General features: G+C 46.8%; 35 non-coding genes across 35 annotated transcripts; all 35 read right to left on the reverse strand.

Moving 5' to 3' along the window:
* Positions 1–306: 306 nt before the first annotated feature.
* Positions 307–378, reverse strand: TRNAC-GCA (transfer RNA cysteine (anticodon GCA)). Its single transcript has one exon. It is a non-coding gene; the product is annotated as a tRNA-Cys (tRNA).
* Positions 379–565: 187 nt separating this feature from the next.
* TRNAS-GCU (transfer RNA serine (anticodon GCU)) lies at positions 566–637 on the reverse strand. Its single transcript has one exon. It is a non-coding gene; the product is annotated as a tRNA-Ser (tRNA).
* A 57-nt stretch (positions 638–694) lies between these two features.
* Positions 695–766, reverse strand: TRNAC-GCA (transfer RNA cysteine (anticodon GCA)). Its single transcript has one exon. It is a non-coding gene; the product is annotated as a tRNA-Cys (tRNA).
* Positions 767–1,083: 317 nt separating this feature from the next.
* TRNAC-GCA (transfer RNA cysteine (anticodon GCA)) lies at positions 1,084–1,155 on the reverse strand. Its single transcript has one exon. It is a non-coding gene; the product is annotated as a tRNA-Cys (tRNA).
* Positions 1,156–1,603: 448 nt separating this feature from the next.
* Positions 1,604–1,675, reverse strand: TRNAC-GCA (transfer RNA cysteine (anticodon GCA)). The gene has a single exon. It is a non-coding gene; the product is annotated as a tRNA-Cys (tRNA).
* A 186-nt stretch (positions 1,676–1,861) lies between these two features.
* On the reverse strand, positions 1,862–1,933 carry TRNAS-GCU (transfer RNA serine (anticodon GCU)). Its single transcript has one exon. It is a non-coding gene; the product is annotated as a tRNA-Ser (tRNA).
* A 57-nt stretch (positions 1,934–1,990) lies between these two features.
* Positions 1,991–2,062, reverse strand: TRNAC-GCA (transfer RNA cysteine (anticodon GCA)). The gene has a single exon. It is a non-coding gene; the product is annotated as a tRNA-Cys (tRNA).
* A 317-nt stretch (positions 2,063–2,379) lies between these two features.
* Positions 2,380–2,451, reverse strand: TRNAC-GCA (transfer RNA cysteine (anticodon GCA)). Its single transcript has one exon. It is a non-coding gene; the product is annotated as a tRNA-Cys (tRNA).
* Positions 2,452–2,899: 448 nt separating this feature from the next.
* On the reverse strand, positions 2,900–2,971 carry TRNAC-GCA (transfer RNA cysteine (anticodon GCA)). The gene has a single exon. It is a non-coding gene; the product is annotated as a tRNA-Cys (tRNA).
* Positions 2,972–3,287: 316 nt separating this feature from the next.
* TRNAC-GCA (transfer RNA cysteine (anticodon GCA)) lies at positions 3,288–3,359 on the reverse strand. Its single transcript has one exon. It is a non-coding gene; the product is annotated as a tRNA-Cys (tRNA).
* Positions 3,360–3,807: 448 nt separating this feature from the next.
* On the reverse strand, positions 3,808–3,879 carry TRNAC-GCA (transfer RNA cysteine (anticodon GCA)). Its single transcript has one exon. It is a non-coding gene; the product is annotated as a tRNA-Cys (tRNA).
* A 187-nt stretch (positions 3,880–4,066) lies between these two features.
* On the reverse strand, positions 4,067–4,138 carry TRNAR-GCG (transfer RNA arginine (anticodon GCG)). The gene has a single exon. It is a non-coding gene; the product is annotated as a tRNA-Arg (tRNA).
* Positions 4,139–4,195: 57 nt separating this feature from the next.
* On the reverse strand, positions 4,196–4,267 carry TRNAC-GCA (transfer RNA cysteine (anticodon GCA)). Its single transcript has one exon. It is a non-coding gene; the product is annotated as a tRNA-Cys (tRNA).
* Positions 4,268–4,715: 448 nt separating this feature from the next.
* On the reverse strand, positions 4,716–4,787 carry TRNAC-GCA (transfer RNA cysteine (anticodon GCA)). The gene has a single exon. It is a non-coding gene; the product is annotated as a tRNA-Cys (tRNA).
* A 316-nt stretch (positions 4,788–5,103) lies between these two features.
* TRNAR-GCG (transfer RNA arginine (anticodon GCG)) lies at positions 5,104–5,175 on the reverse strand. Its single transcript has one exon. It is a non-coding gene; the product is annotated as a tRNA-Arg (tRNA).
* Positions 5,176–5,232: 57 nt separating this feature from the next.
* Positions 5,233–5,304, reverse strand: TRNAC-GCA (transfer RNA cysteine (anticodon GCA)). Its single transcript has one exon. It is a non-coding gene; the product is annotated as a tRNA-Cys (tRNA).
* A 448-nt stretch (positions 5,305–5,752) lies between these two features.
* TRNAC-GCA (transfer RNA cysteine (anticodon GCA)) lies at positions 5,753–5,824 on the reverse strand. Its single transcript has one exon. It is a non-coding gene; the product is annotated as a tRNA-Cys (tRNA).
* A 316-nt stretch (positions 5,825–6,140) lies between these two features.
* Positions 6,141–6,212, reverse strand: TRNAR-GCG (transfer RNA arginine (anticodon GCG)). The gene has a single exon. It is a non-coding gene; the product is annotated as a tRNA-Arg (tRNA).
* Positions 6,213–6,269: 57 nt separating this feature from the next.
* Positions 6,270–6,341, reverse strand: TRNAC-GCA (transfer RNA cysteine (anticodon GCA)). The gene has a single exon. It is a non-coding gene; the product is annotated as a tRNA-Cys (tRNA).
* Positions 6,342–6,789: 448 nt separating this feature from the next.
* TRNAC-GCA (transfer RNA cysteine (anticodon GCA)) lies at positions 6,790–6,861 on the reverse strand. Its single transcript has one exon. It is a non-coding gene; the product is annotated as a tRNA-Cys (tRNA).
* Positions 6,862–7,177: 316 nt separating this feature from the next.
* TRNAR-GCG (transfer RNA arginine (anticodon GCG)) lies at positions 7,178–7,249 on the reverse strand. Its single transcript has one exon. It is a non-coding gene; the product is annotated as a tRNA-Arg (tRNA).
* Positions 7,250–7,306: 57 nt separating this feature from the next.
* On the reverse strand, positions 7,307–7,378 carry TRNAC-GCA (transfer RNA cysteine (anticodon GCA)). Its single transcript has one exon. It is a non-coding gene; the product is annotated as a tRNA-Cys (tRNA).
* Positions 7,379–7,826: 448 nt separating this feature from the next.
* Positions 7,827–7,898, reverse strand: TRNAC-GCA (transfer RNA cysteine (anticodon GCA)). Its single transcript has one exon. It is a non-coding gene; the product is annotated as a tRNA-Cys (tRNA).
* A 187-nt stretch (positions 7,899–8,085) lies between these two features.
* On the reverse strand, positions 8,086–8,157 carry TRNAR-GCG (transfer RNA arginine (anticodon GCG)). Its single transcript has one exon. It is a non-coding gene; the product is annotated as a tRNA-Arg (tRNA).
* A 57-nt stretch (positions 8,158–8,214) lies between these two features.
* Positions 8,215–8,286, reverse strand: TRNAC-GCA (transfer RNA cysteine (anticodon GCA)). The gene has a single exon. It is a non-coding gene; the product is annotated as a tRNA-Cys (tRNA).
* Positions 8,287–8,734: 448 nt separating this feature from the next.
* On the reverse strand, positions 8,735–8,806 carry TRNAC-GCA (transfer RNA cysteine (anticodon GCA)). Its single transcript has one exon. It is a non-coding gene; the product is annotated as a tRNA-Cys (tRNA).
* A 316-nt stretch (positions 8,807–9,122) lies between these two features.
* On the reverse strand, positions 9,123–9,194 carry TRNAR-GCG (transfer RNA arginine (anticodon GCG)). The gene has a single exon. It is a non-coding gene; the product is annotated as a tRNA-Arg (tRNA).
* A 57-nt stretch (positions 9,195–9,251) lies between these two features.
* Positions 9,252–9,323, reverse strand: TRNAC-GCA (transfer RNA cysteine (anticodon GCA)). The gene has a single exon. It is a non-coding gene; the product is annotated as a tRNA-Cys (tRNA).
* A 448-nt stretch (positions 9,324–9,771) lies between these two features.
* TRNAC-GCA (transfer RNA cysteine (anticodon GCA)) lies at positions 9,772–9,843 on the reverse strand. Its single transcript has one exon. It is a non-coding gene; the product is annotated as a tRNA-Cys (tRNA).
* Positions 9,844–10,030: 187 nt separating this feature from the next.
* TRNAS-GCU (transfer RNA serine (anticodon GCU)) lies at positions 10,031–10,102 on the reverse strand. Its single transcript has one exon. It is a non-coding gene; the product is annotated as a tRNA-Ser (tRNA).
* A 446-nt stretch (positions 10,103–10,548) lies between these two features.
* TRNAC-GCA (transfer RNA cysteine (anticodon GCA)) lies at positions 10,549–10,620 on the reverse strand. The gene has a single exon. It is a non-coding gene; the product is annotated as a tRNA-Cys (tRNA).
* A 448-nt stretch (positions 10,621–11,068) lies between these two features.
* TRNAC-GCA (transfer RNA cysteine (anticodon GCA)) lies at positions 11,069–11,140 on the reverse strand. Its single transcript has one exon. It is a non-coding gene; the product is annotated as a tRNA-Cys (tRNA).
* A 187-nt stretch (positions 11,141–11,327) lies between these two features.
* On the reverse strand, positions 11,328–11,399 carry TRNAS-GCU (transfer RNA serine (anticodon GCU)). Its single transcript has one exon. It is a non-coding gene; the product is annotated as a tRNA-Ser (tRNA).
* A 446-nt stretch (positions 11,400–11,845) lies between these two features.
* On the reverse strand, positions 11,846–11,917 carry TRNAC-GCA (transfer RNA cysteine (anticodon GCA)). The gene has a single exon. It is a non-coding gene; the product is annotated as a tRNA-Cys (tRNA).
* A 58-nt stretch (positions 11,918–11,975) lies between these two features.
* Positions 11,976–12,047, reverse strand: TRNAC-GCA (transfer RNA cysteine (anticodon GCA)). Its single transcript has one exon. It is a non-coding gene; the product is annotated as a tRNA-Cys (tRNA).
* Positions 12,048–12,359: the final 312 nt, after the last annotated feature.

Here is a 12,359-nt window from a genome sequence, read left to right on the forward strand (position 1 = left end):
GTAATATCGACTTAACTAAAATAAACGAAATGATCCGTACTATTACAGGGAGAACTCGGGTTTGAACAAAGGACCTCTCGATCTGCAGTCGAATGCTTTACCATTGAGCTATTCCCCTTTTTTCCTCGCCCTAATGTCGATTTAACTAAAATAGACGGAACGATCCGTGCTGTTATAGCGGGAGCTCGGGTTTGAACCAAGGACCTCTCGATCTGCAGTCGAATGCTCTACCACTGAGCTCTTCCCCCCAGTTCAAGGCCGTAATGTTGATTTCACTAAAATAAAGGCAATGATCCGTGCTATTACAGGGAGAACTCGGGTTTGAACCAAGGACCTCTCAATCTGCAGTCGAATGCTCTACCACTGAGCTATTCCCCCTTTTTTCAAGGCCGTAATGTCGATTTAACTGAAAAACGGAATGATCCGTGCTGTTACAGGGGGAACTCGGGTTTGAACCAAGGACCTCTCGATCTGCAGTCGAATGCTATACCACTGAGCTATTCCCCCTTGTTCAAGGCCGTAATGTCGATTTAACTAAAATAAACGGAATGATCCGTGCTGTTACAGGGGGAACTCAGGTTTGAACCAAGAACCTCTCGATCAGCAGTCGAATGCTCAACCACTGAGCTATTCCCCCTTTTTCAAGGCCGTAATGTCGATTTACCTGAAATAACGGAATGATCCGTGCTGTTACAGGGGGAACTCGGGTTTGAACCAAGGACCTCTCGATCTGCAGTCGAATGCTCTACCACTGAGCTATTCCCCCTTGTTCAAGGCCGTAATGTCGATTTAACTAAAATAAACGGAATGATCCGTGCTGTTACAGGGCGAACTCGGGTTTGAAGCAAGGACCTCTCGATCTGCTGTCGAATGCTCTACCACTGAGCTATTCCCCCTTGTTCAAGGCCGTAATGTCGATTTAACTAAAATAAACGGAATGATCCGTGCTGTTACAGGGGGAACTCAGGTTTGAACCAAGGACCTCTCGATCTGCAGTCGAATGCTCAACCACTGAGCTATTCCCCCTTTTTCAAGGCCGTAATGTCGATTTACCTGAAATAACGGAATGATCCGTGCTGTTACAGGGGGAACTCGGGTTTGAACCAAGGACCTCTCGATCTGCAGTCGAATGCTCTACCACTGAGCTATTCCCCCTTGTTCAAGGCCGTAATGTCGATTTAACTAAAATAAACGAAATGATCCGTGCTGTTACAGGGGGAACTCGGGTTTAAACCAAGGACCTCTCGATCTGCAGTCGAATGCTCTACCACTGAGCTATTCCCCTTTGTTCATAACCGTAATGTCGACTTAACTAAAATAAACGAAATGATCCGTACTATTACAGGGAGAACTCGGGTTTGAACCAAGGACCTCTCGATCTGCAGTCGAATGCTTTACCATTGAGCTATTCCCCTTTTTTCCTCGCCCTAATGTCGATTTAACTAAAATAGACGAAACGATCCGTGCTGTTATAGCGGGAGCTCGGGTTTGAACCAAGGACCTCTCGATCTGCAGTCGAATGCTCTACCACTGAGCTATTCCCCCTAGTTCGAGGCCGTAATGTTGATTTAACTAAAATAAAGGCAATGATCCGTGCTGTTACAGGGAGAACTCGGGTTTGAACCAAGGACCTCTCAATCTGCAGTCGAATGCTCTACCACTGAGCTATTCCCCCTTTTTCAAGGCCGCAATGTCGATTTAACTGAAATAACGGAATGATCCGTGCTGTTACAGGGGGAACTCGGGTTTGAACCAAGGACCTCTCGATCTGCAGTCGAATGCTATACCACTGAGCTATTCCCCCTTGTTCAAGGCCGTAATGTCGATTTAACTGAAATAACGGAATGATCCGTGCTGTTACAGGGGGAACTCAGGTTTCAACCAAGGACCTCTCGATCAGCAGTCGAATGCTCAACCACTGAGCTATTCCCCCTTTTTCAAGGCCGTAATGTCGATTTACCTGAAATAACGGAATGATCCGTGCTGTTACAGGGGGAACTCGGGTTTGAACCAAGGACCTCTCGATCTGCAGTCGAATGCTCTACCACTGAGCTATTCCCCCTTGTTCAAGGCCGTAATGTCGATTTAACTAAAATAAACGGAATGATCCGTGCTGTTACAGGGCGAACTCGGGTTTGAAGCAAGGACCTCTCGATCTGCTGTCGAATGCTCTACCACTGAGCTATTCCCCCTTGTTCAAGGCCGTAATGTCGATTTAACTAAAATAAACGGAATGATCCGTGCTGTTACAGGGGGAACTCAGGTTTGAACCAAGGACCTCTCGATCTGCAGTCGAATGCTCAACCACTGAGCTATTCCCCCTTTTTCAAGGCCGTAATGTCGATTTACCTGAAATAACGGAATGATCCGTGCTGTTACAGGGGGAACTCGGGTTTGAACCAAGGACCTCTCGATCTGCAGTCGAATGCTCTACCGCTGAGCTATTCCCCCTTGTTCATAACCGTAATGTCGATTTAACTAAAATAAACGAAATGATCCGTGCTGTTACAGGGGGAACTCGGGTTTAAACCAAGGACCTCTCGATCTGCAGTCGAATGCTCTACCACTGAGCCATTCCCCTTTGTTCATAACCGTAATGTCGACTTAACTAAAATAAACGAAATGATCCGTACTATTACAGGGAGAACTCGGGTTTGAACAAAGGACCTCTCGATCTGCAGTCGAATGCTTTACCATTGAGCTATTCCCCTTTTTTCCTCGCCCTAATGTCGATTTAACTAAAATAGACGGAACGATCCGTGCTGTTATAGCGGGAGCTCGGGTTTGAACCAAGGACCTCTCGATCTGCAGTCGAATGCTCTACCACTGAGCTATTCCCCCCAGTTCAAGGCCGTAATGTTGATTTAACTAAAATAAAGGCAATGATCCGTGCTGTTACAGGGAGAACTCGGGTTTGAACCAAGGACCTCTCAATCTGCAGTCGAATGCTCTACCACTGAGCTATTCCCCCTTTTTTCAAGGCCGTAATGTCGATTTAACTGAAAAACGGAATGATCCGTGCTGTTACAGGGGGAACTCGGGTTTGAACCAAGGACCTCTCGATCTGCAGTCGAATGCTATACCACTGAGCTATTCCCCCTTGTTCAAGGCCGTAATGTCGATTTAACTAAAATAAACGGAATGATCCGTGCTGTTACAGGGGGAACTCAGGTTTGAACCAAGGACCTCTCGATTTGCAGTCGAATGCTCAACCACTGAGCTATTCCCCCTTTTTCAAGGCCGTAATGTCGATTTACCTGAAATAACGGAATGATCCGTGCTGTTACAGGGGGAACTCGGGTTTGAACCAAGGGCCTCTCGATCTGCAGTCGAATGCTCTACCACTGAGCTATTCCCCCTTGTTCAAGGCCGTAATGTCGATTTAACTAAAATAAACGAAATGATCCGTGCTGTTACAGGGGGAACTCGGGTTTAAACCAAGGACCTCTCGATCTGCAGTCGAACGCTCTACCACTGAGCCATTCCCCTTTGTTCATAACCGTAATGTCGACTTAACTAAAATAAACGAAATGATCCGTACTATTACAGGGAGAACGCGGGTTTGAACCAAGGACCTCTCGATCTGCAGTCGAATGCTTTACCATTGAGCTATTCCCCTTTTTTCCTCGCCCTAATGTTGATTTAACTAAAATAGACGGAACGATCCGTGCTGTTATAGCGGGAGCTCGGGTTTGAACCAAGGACCTCTCGATCTGCAGTCGAATGCTCTACCACTGAGCTATTCCCCCTTGTTCGAGGCCGTAATGTTGATTTAACTAAAATAAAGGCAATGATCCGTGCTGTTACAGGGAGAACTCGGGTTTGAACCAAGGACCTCTCAATCTGCAGTCGAATGCTCTACCACTGAGCTATTCCCCCTTTTTCAAGGCCGCAATGTCGATTTAACTGAAATAACGGAATGATCCGTGCTGTTACAGGGGGAACTCGGGTTTGAACCAAGGACCTCTCGATCTGCAGTCGAATGCTATACCACTGAGCTATTCCCCCTTGTTCAAGGCCGTAATGTCGATTTAACTAAAATAAACGGAATGATCCGTGCTGTTACAGGGGGAACTCAGGTTTGAACCAAGGACCTCTCGATTCGCAGTCGAATGCTCAACCACTGAGCTATTCCCCCTTTTTCAAGGCCGTAATGTCGATTTACCTGAAATAACGGAATGATCCGTGCTGTTACAGGGGGAACTCGGGTTTGAACCAAGGGCCTCTCGATCTGCAGTCGAATGCTCTACCACTGAGCTATTCCCCCTTGTTCAAGGCCGTAATGTCGATTTAACTAAAATAAACGAAATGATCCGTGCTGTTACAGGGGGAACTCGGGTTTAAACCAAGGACCTCTCGATCTGCAGTCGAACGCTCTACCACTGAGCCATTCCCCTTTGTTCATAACCGTAATGTCGACTTAACTAAAATAAACGAAATGATCCGTACTATTACAGGGAGAACTCGGGTTTGAACCAAGGACCTCTCGATCTGCAGTCGAATGCTTTACCATTGAGCTATTCCCCTTTTTTCCTCGCCCTAATGTTGATTTAACTAAAATAGACGGAACGATCCGTGCTGTTATAGCGGGAGCTCGGGTTTGAACCAAGGACCTCTCGATCTGCAGTCGAATGCTCTACCACTGAGCTATTCCCCCTAGTTCGAGGCCGTAATGTTGATTTAACTAAAATAAAGGCAATGATCCGTGCTGTTACAGGGAGAACTCGGGTTTGAACCAAGGACCTCTCAATCTGCAGTCGAATGCTCTACCACTGAGCTATTCCCCCTTTTTCAAGGCCGCAATGTCGATTTAACTGAAATAACGGAATGATCCGTGCTGTTACAGGGGGAACTCGGGTTTGAACCAAGGACCTCTCGATCTGCAGTCGAATGCTATACCACTGAGCTATTCCCCCTTTTTTCAAGGCCGTAATGTCGATTTAACTGAAAAACGGAATGATCCGTGCTGTTACAGGGGGAACTCGGGTTTGAACCAAGGACCTCTCGATCTGCAGTCGAATGCTATACCACTGAGCTATTCCCCCTTGTTAAAGGCCGTAATGTCGATTTAACTAAAATAAACGGAATGATCCGTGCTGTTACAGGGGGAACTCAGGTTTGAACCAAGGACCTCTCGATTCGCAGTCGAATGCTCAACCACTGAGCTATTCCCCCTTTTTCAAGGCCGTAATGTCGATTTACCTGAAATAACGGAATGATCCGTGCTGTTACAGGGGGAACTCGGGTTTGAACCAAGGGCCTCTCGATCTGCAGTCGAATGCTCTACCACTGAGCTATTCCCCCTTGTTCAAGGCCGTAATGTCGATTTAACTAAAATAAACGAAATGATCCGTGCTGTTACAGGGGGAACTCGGGTTTAAACCAAGGACCTCTCGATCTGCAGTCGAACGCTCTACCACTGAGCCATTCCCCTTTGTTCATAACCGTAATGTCGACTTAACTAAAATAAACGAAATGATCCGTACTATTACAGGGAGAACTCGGGTTTGAACCAAGGACCTCTCGATCTGCAGTCGAATGCTTTACCATTGAGCTATTCCCCTTTTTTCCTCGCCCTAATGTTGATTTAACTAAAATAGACGGAACGATCCGTGCTGTTATAGCGGGAGCTCGGGTTTGAACCAAGGACCTCTCGATCTGCAGTCGAATGCTCTACCACTGAGCTATTCCCCCTAGTTCGAGGCCGTAATGTTGATTTAACTAAAATAAAGGCAATGATCCGTGCTGTTACAGGGAGAACTCGGGTTTGAACCAAGGACCTCTCAATCTGCAGTCGAATGCTCTACCACTGAGCTATTCCCCCTTTTTCAAGGCCGCAATGTCGATTTAACTGAAATAACGGAATGATCCGTGCTGTTACAGGGGGAACTCGGGTTTGAACCAAGGACCTCTCGATCTGCAGTCGAATGCTATACCACTGAGCTATTCCCCCTTTTTTCAAGGCCGTAATGTCGATTTAACTGAAAAACGGAATGATCCGTGCTGTTACAGGGGGAACTCGGGTTTGAACCAAGGACCTCTCGATCTGCAGTCGAATGCTATACCACTGAGCTATTCCCCCTTGTTAAAGGCCGTAATGTCGATTTAACTAAAATAAACGGAATGATCCGTGCTGTTACAGGGGGAACTCAGGTTTGAACCAAGGACCTCTCGATTCGCAGTCGAATGCTCAACCACTGAGCTATTCCCCCTTTTTCAAGGCCGTAATGTCGATTTACCTGAAATAACGGAATGATCCGTGCTGTTACAGGGGGAACTCGGGTTTGAACCAAGGGCCTCTCGATCTGCAGTCGAATGCTCTACCACTGAGCTATTCCCCCTTGTTCAAGGCCGTAATGTCGATTTAACTAAAATAAACGAAATGATCCGTGCTGTTACAGGGGGAACTCGGGTTTAAACCAAGGACCTCTCGATCTGCAGTCGAACGCTCTACCACTGAGCCATTCCCCTTTGTTCATAACCGTAATGTCGACTTAACTAAAATAAACGAAATGATCCGTACTATTACAGGGAGAACTCGGGTTTGAACCAAGGACCTCTCGATCTGCAGTCGAATGCTTTACCATTGAGCTATTCCCCTTTTTTCCTCGCCCTAATGTTGATTTAACTAAAATAGACGGAACGATCCGTGCTGTTATAGCGGGAGCTCGGGTTTGAACCAAGGACCTCTCGATCTGCAGTCGAATGCTCTACCACTGAGCTATTCCCCCTTGTTCGAGGCCGTAATGTTGATTTAACTAAAATAAAGGCAATGATCCGTGCTGTTACAGGGAGAACTCGGGTTTGAACCAAGGACCTCTCAATCTGCAGTCGAATGCTCTACCACTGAGCTATTCCCCCTTTTTCAAGGCCGCAATGTCGATTTAACTGAAATAACGGAATGATCCGTGCTGTTACAGGGGGAACTCGGGTTTGAACCAAGGACCTCTCGATCTGCAGTCGAATGCTATACCACTGAGCTATTCCCCCTTTTTTCAAGGCCGTAATGTCGATTTAACTGAAAAACGGAATGATCCGTGCTGTTACAGGGGGAACTCGGGTTTGAACCAAGGACCTCTCGATCTGCAGTCGAATGCTATACCACTGAGCTATTCCCCCTTGTTAAAGGCCGTAATGTCGATTTAACTAAAATAAACGGAATGATCCGTGCTGTTACAGGGGGAACTCAGGTTTGAACCAAGGACCTCTCGATTCGCAGTCGAATGCTCAACCACTGAGCTATTCCCCCTTTTTCAAGGCCGTAATGTCGATTTACCTGAAATAACGGAATGATCCGTGCTGTTACAGGGGGAACTCGGGTTTGAACCAAGGGCCTCTCGATCTGCAGTCGAATGCTCTACCACTGAGCTATTCCCCCTTGTTCAAGGCCGTAATGTCGATTTAACTAAAATAAACGAAATGATCCGTGCTGTTACAGGGGGAACTCGGGTTTAAACCAAGGACCTCTCGATCTGCAGTCGAACGCTCTACCACTGAGCCATTCCCCTTTGTTCATAACCGTAATGTCGACTTAACTAAAATAAACGAAATGATCCGTACTATTACAGGGAGAACTCGGGTTTGAACCAAGGACCTCTCGATCTGCAGTCGAATGCTTTACCATTGAGCTATTCCCCTTTTTTCCTCGCCCTAATGTTGATTTAACTAAAATAGACGGAACGATCCGTGCTGTTATAGCGGGAGCTCGGGTTTGAACCAAGGACCTCTCGATCTGCAGTCGAATGCTCTACCACTGAGCTATTCCCCCTTGTTCGAGGCCGTAATGTTGATTTAACTAAAATAAAGGCAATGATCCGTGCTGTTACAGGGAGAACTCGGGTTTGAACCAAGGACCTCTCAATCTGCAGTCGAATGCTCTACCACTGAGCTATTCCCCCTTTTTCAAGGCCGCAATGTCGATTTAACTGAAATAACGGAATGATCCGTGCTGTTACAGGGGGAACTCGGGTTTGAACCAAGGACCTCTCGATCTGCAGTCGAATGCTATACCACTGAGCTATTCCCCCTTGTTCAAGGCCGTAATGTCGATTTAACTAAAATAAACGGAATGATCCGTGCTGTTACAGGGGGAACTCAGGTTTGAACCAAGGACCTCTCGATTCGCAGTCGAATGCTCAACCACTGAGCTATTCCCCCTTTTTCAAGGCCGTAATGTCGATTTACCTGAAATAACGGAATGATCCGTGCTGTTACAGGGGGAACTCGGGTTTGAACCAAGGGCCTCTCGATCTGCAGTCGAATGCTCTACCACTGAGCTATTCCCCCTTGTTCAAGGCCGTAATGTCGATTTAACTAAAATAAACGAAATGATCCGTGCTGTTACAGGGGGAACTCGGGTTTAAACCAAGGACCTCTCGATCTGCAGTCGAACGCTCTACCACTGAGCCATTCCCCTTTGTTCATAACCGTAATGTCGACTTAACTAAAATAAACGAAATGATCCGTACTATTACAGGGAGAACTCGGGTTTGAACCAAGGACCTCTCGATCTGCAGTCGAATGCTTTACCATTGAGCTATTCCCCTTTTTTCCTCGCCCTAATGTTGATTTAACTAAAATAGACGGAACGATCCGTGCTGTTATAGCGGGAGCTCGGGTTTGAACCAAGGACCTCTCGATCTGCAGTCGAATGCTCTACCACTGAGCTATTCCCCCTAGTTCGAGGCCGTAATGTTGATTTAACTAAAATAAAGGCAATGATCCGTGCTGTTACAGGGAGAACTCGGGTTTGAACCAAGGACCTCTCAATCTGCAGTCGAATGCTCTACCACTGAGCTATTCCCCCTTTTTCAAGGCCGCAATGTCGATTTAACTGAAATAACGGAATGATCCGTGCTGTTACAGGGGGAACTCGGGTTTGAACCAAGGACCTCTCGATCTGCAGTCGAATGCTATACCACTGAGCTATTCCCCCTTTTTTCAAGGCCGTAATGTCGATTTAACTGAAAAACGGAATGATCCGTGCTGTTACAGGGGGAACTCGCGTTTGAACCAAGGACCTCTCGATCTGCAGTCGAATGCTATACCACTGAGCTATTCCCCCTTGTTCAAGGCTGTAATGTCGATTTAACTAAAATAAACGGAATGATCCGTGCTGTTACAGGGGGAACACAGGTTTGAACCAAGGACCTCTCGATTCGCAGTCGAATGCTCAACCACTGAGCTATTCCCCCTTTTTCAAGGCCGTAATGTCGATTTACCTGAAATAACGGAATGATCCGTGCTGTTACAGGGGGAACTCGGGTTTGAACCAAGGGCCTCTCGATCTGCAGTCGAATGCTCTACCACTGAGCTATTCCCCCTTGTTCAAGGCCGTAATGTCGATTTAACTAAAATAAACGAAATGATCCGTGCTGTTACAGGGGGAACTCGGGTTTAAACCAAGGACCTCTCGATCTGCAGTCGAACGCTCTACCACTGAGCCATTCCCCTTTGTTCATAACCGTAATGTCGACTTAACTAAAATAAACGAAATGATCCGTACTATTACAGGGAGAACTCGGGTTTGAACCAAGGACCTCTCGATCTGCAGTCGAATGCTTTACCATTGAGCTATTCCCCTTTTTTCCTCGCCCTAATGTTGATTTAACTAAAATAGACGGAACGATCCGTGCTGTTATAGCGGGAGCTCGGGTTTGAACCAAGGACCTCTCGATCTGCAGTCGAATGCTCTACCACTGAGCTATTCCCCCTAGTTCGAGGCCGTAATGTTGATTTAACTAAAATAAAGGCAATGATCCGTGCTGTTACAGGGAGAACTCGGGTTTGAACCAAGGACCTCTCAATCTGCAGTCGAATGCTCTACCACTGAGCTATTCCCCCTTTTTCAAGGCCGCAATGTCGATTTAACTGAAATAACGGAATGATCCGTGCTGTTACAGGGGGAACTCGGGTTTGAACCAAGGACCTCTCGATCTGCAGTCGAATGCTATACCACTGAGCTATTCCCCCTTGTTCAAGGCCGTAATGTCGATTTAACTAAAATAAACGGAATGATCCGTGCTGTTACAGGGGGAACTCAGGTTTGAACCAAGGACCTCTCGATCAGCAGTCGAATGCTCAACCACTGAGCTATTCCCCCTTTTTCAAGGCCGTAATGTCGATTTACCTGAAATAACGGAATGATCCGTGCTGTTACAGGGGGAACTCGGGTTTGAACCAAGGACCTCTCGATCTGCAATCGAATGCTCTACCACTGAGCTATTACCCCTTGTTCAAGGCCGTAATGTCGATTTAACTAAAATAAACGGAATGATCCGTGCTGTTACAGGGCGAACTCGGGTTTGAAGCAAGGACCTCTCGATCTGCTGTCGAATGCTCTACCACTGAGCTATTCCCCCTTGTTCAAGGCCGTAATGTCGATTTAACTAAAATAAACGGAATGATCCGTGCTGTTACAGGGGGAACTCAGGTTTGAACCAAGGACCTCTCGATCTGCAGTCGAATGCTCAACCACTGAGCTATTCCCCCTTTTTCAAGGCCGTAATGTCGATTTACCTGAAATAACGGAATGATCCGTGCTGTTACAGGGGGAACTCGGGTTTGAACCAAGGGCCTCTCGATCTGCAGTCGAATGCTCTACCACTGAGCTATTCCCCCTTGTTCAAGGCCGTAATGTCGATTTAACTAAAATAAACGAAATGATCCGTGCTGTTACAGGGGGAACTCGGGTTTAAACCAAGGACCTCTCGATCTGCAGTCGAACGCTCTACCACTGAGCCATTCCCCTTTGTTCATAACCGTAATGTCGACTTAACTAAAATAAACGAAATGATCCGTACTATTACAGGGAGAACTCGGGTTTGAACCAAGGACCTCTCGATCTGCAGTCGAATGCTTTACCATTGAGCTATTCCCCTTTTTTCCTCGCCCTAATGTTGATTTAACTAAAATAGACGAAACGATCCGTGCTGTTATAGCGGGAGCTCGGGTTTGAACCAAGGACCTCTCGATCTGCAGTCGAATGCTCTACCACTGAGCTATTCCCCCTTGTTCGAGGCCGTAATGTTGATTTAACTAAAATAAAGGCAATGATCCGTGCTGTTACAGGGAGAACTCGGGTTTGAACCAAGGACCTCTCAATCTGCAGTCGAATGCTCTACCACTGAGCTATTCCCCCTTTTTCAAGGCCGCAATGTCGATTTAACTGAAATAACGGAATGATCCGTGCTGTTACAGGGGGAACTCGGGTTTGAACCAAGGACCTCTCGATCTGCAGTCGAATGCTATACCACTGAGCTATTCCCCCTTGTTCAAGGCCGTAATGTCGATTTAACTAAAATAAACGGAATGATCCGTGCTGTTACAGGGGGAACTCAGGTTTGAACCAAGGACCTCTCGATCAGCAGTCGAATGCTCAACCACTGAGCTATTCCCCCTTTTTCAAGGCCGTAATGTCGATTTACCTGAAATAACGGAATGATCCGTGCTGTTACAGGGGGAACTCGGGTTTGAACCAAGGACCTCTCGATCTGCAATCGAATGCTCTACCACTGAGCTATTACCCCTTGTTCAAGGCCGTAATGTCGATTTAACTAAAATAAACGGAATGATCCGTGCTGTTACAGGGCGAACTCGGGTTTGAAGCAAGGACCTCTCGATCTGCTGTCGAATGCTCTACCACTGAGCTATTCCCCCTTGTTCAAGGCCGTAATGTCGATTTAACTAAAATAAACGGAATGATCCGTGCTGTTACAGGGGGAACTCAGGTTTGAACCAAGGACCTCTCGATCTGCAGTCGAATGCTCAACCACTGAGCTATTCCCCCTTTTTCAAGGCCGTAATGTCGATTTACCTGAAATAACGGAATGATCCGTGCTGTTACAGGGGGAACTCGGGTTTGAACCAAGGGCCTCTCGATCTGCAGTCGAATGCTCTACCACTGAGCTATTCCCCCTTGTTCAAGGCCGTAATGTCGATTTAACTAAAATAAACGAAATGATCCGTGCTGTTACAGGGGGAACTCGGGTTTGAACCAAGGGCCTCTCGATCTGCAGTCGAATGCTCTACCACTGAGCTATTCCCCCTTGTTCAAGGCCGTAATGTCGACTTAACTAAAATAAACGAAATGATCCGTACTATTACAGGGAGAACTCGGGTTTGAACCAAGGACCTCTCGATCTGCAGTCGAATGCTTTACCATTGAGCTATTCCCCTTTTTTCCTCGCCCTAATGTTGATTTAACTAAAATAGACGAAACGATCCGTGCTGTTATAGCGGGAGCTCGGGTTTGAACCAAGGACCTCTCGATCTGCAGTCGAATGCTCTACCACTGAGCTATTCCCCCTTGTTCGAGGCCGTAATGTTGATTTAACTAAAATAAAGGCAATGATCCGTGC

This window comes from Phalangium opilio, unplaced genomic scaffold, assembly GCF_054372755.1.
Source record: "Phalangium opilio isolate 3A_F unplaced genomic scaffold, DU_Popi_V2 ptg000053l_1, whole genome shotgun sequence".
Classification (NCBI taxonomy): Eukaryota; Metazoa; Arthropoda; class Arachnida; order Opiliones; family Phalangiidae; genus Phalangium; species Phalangium opilio.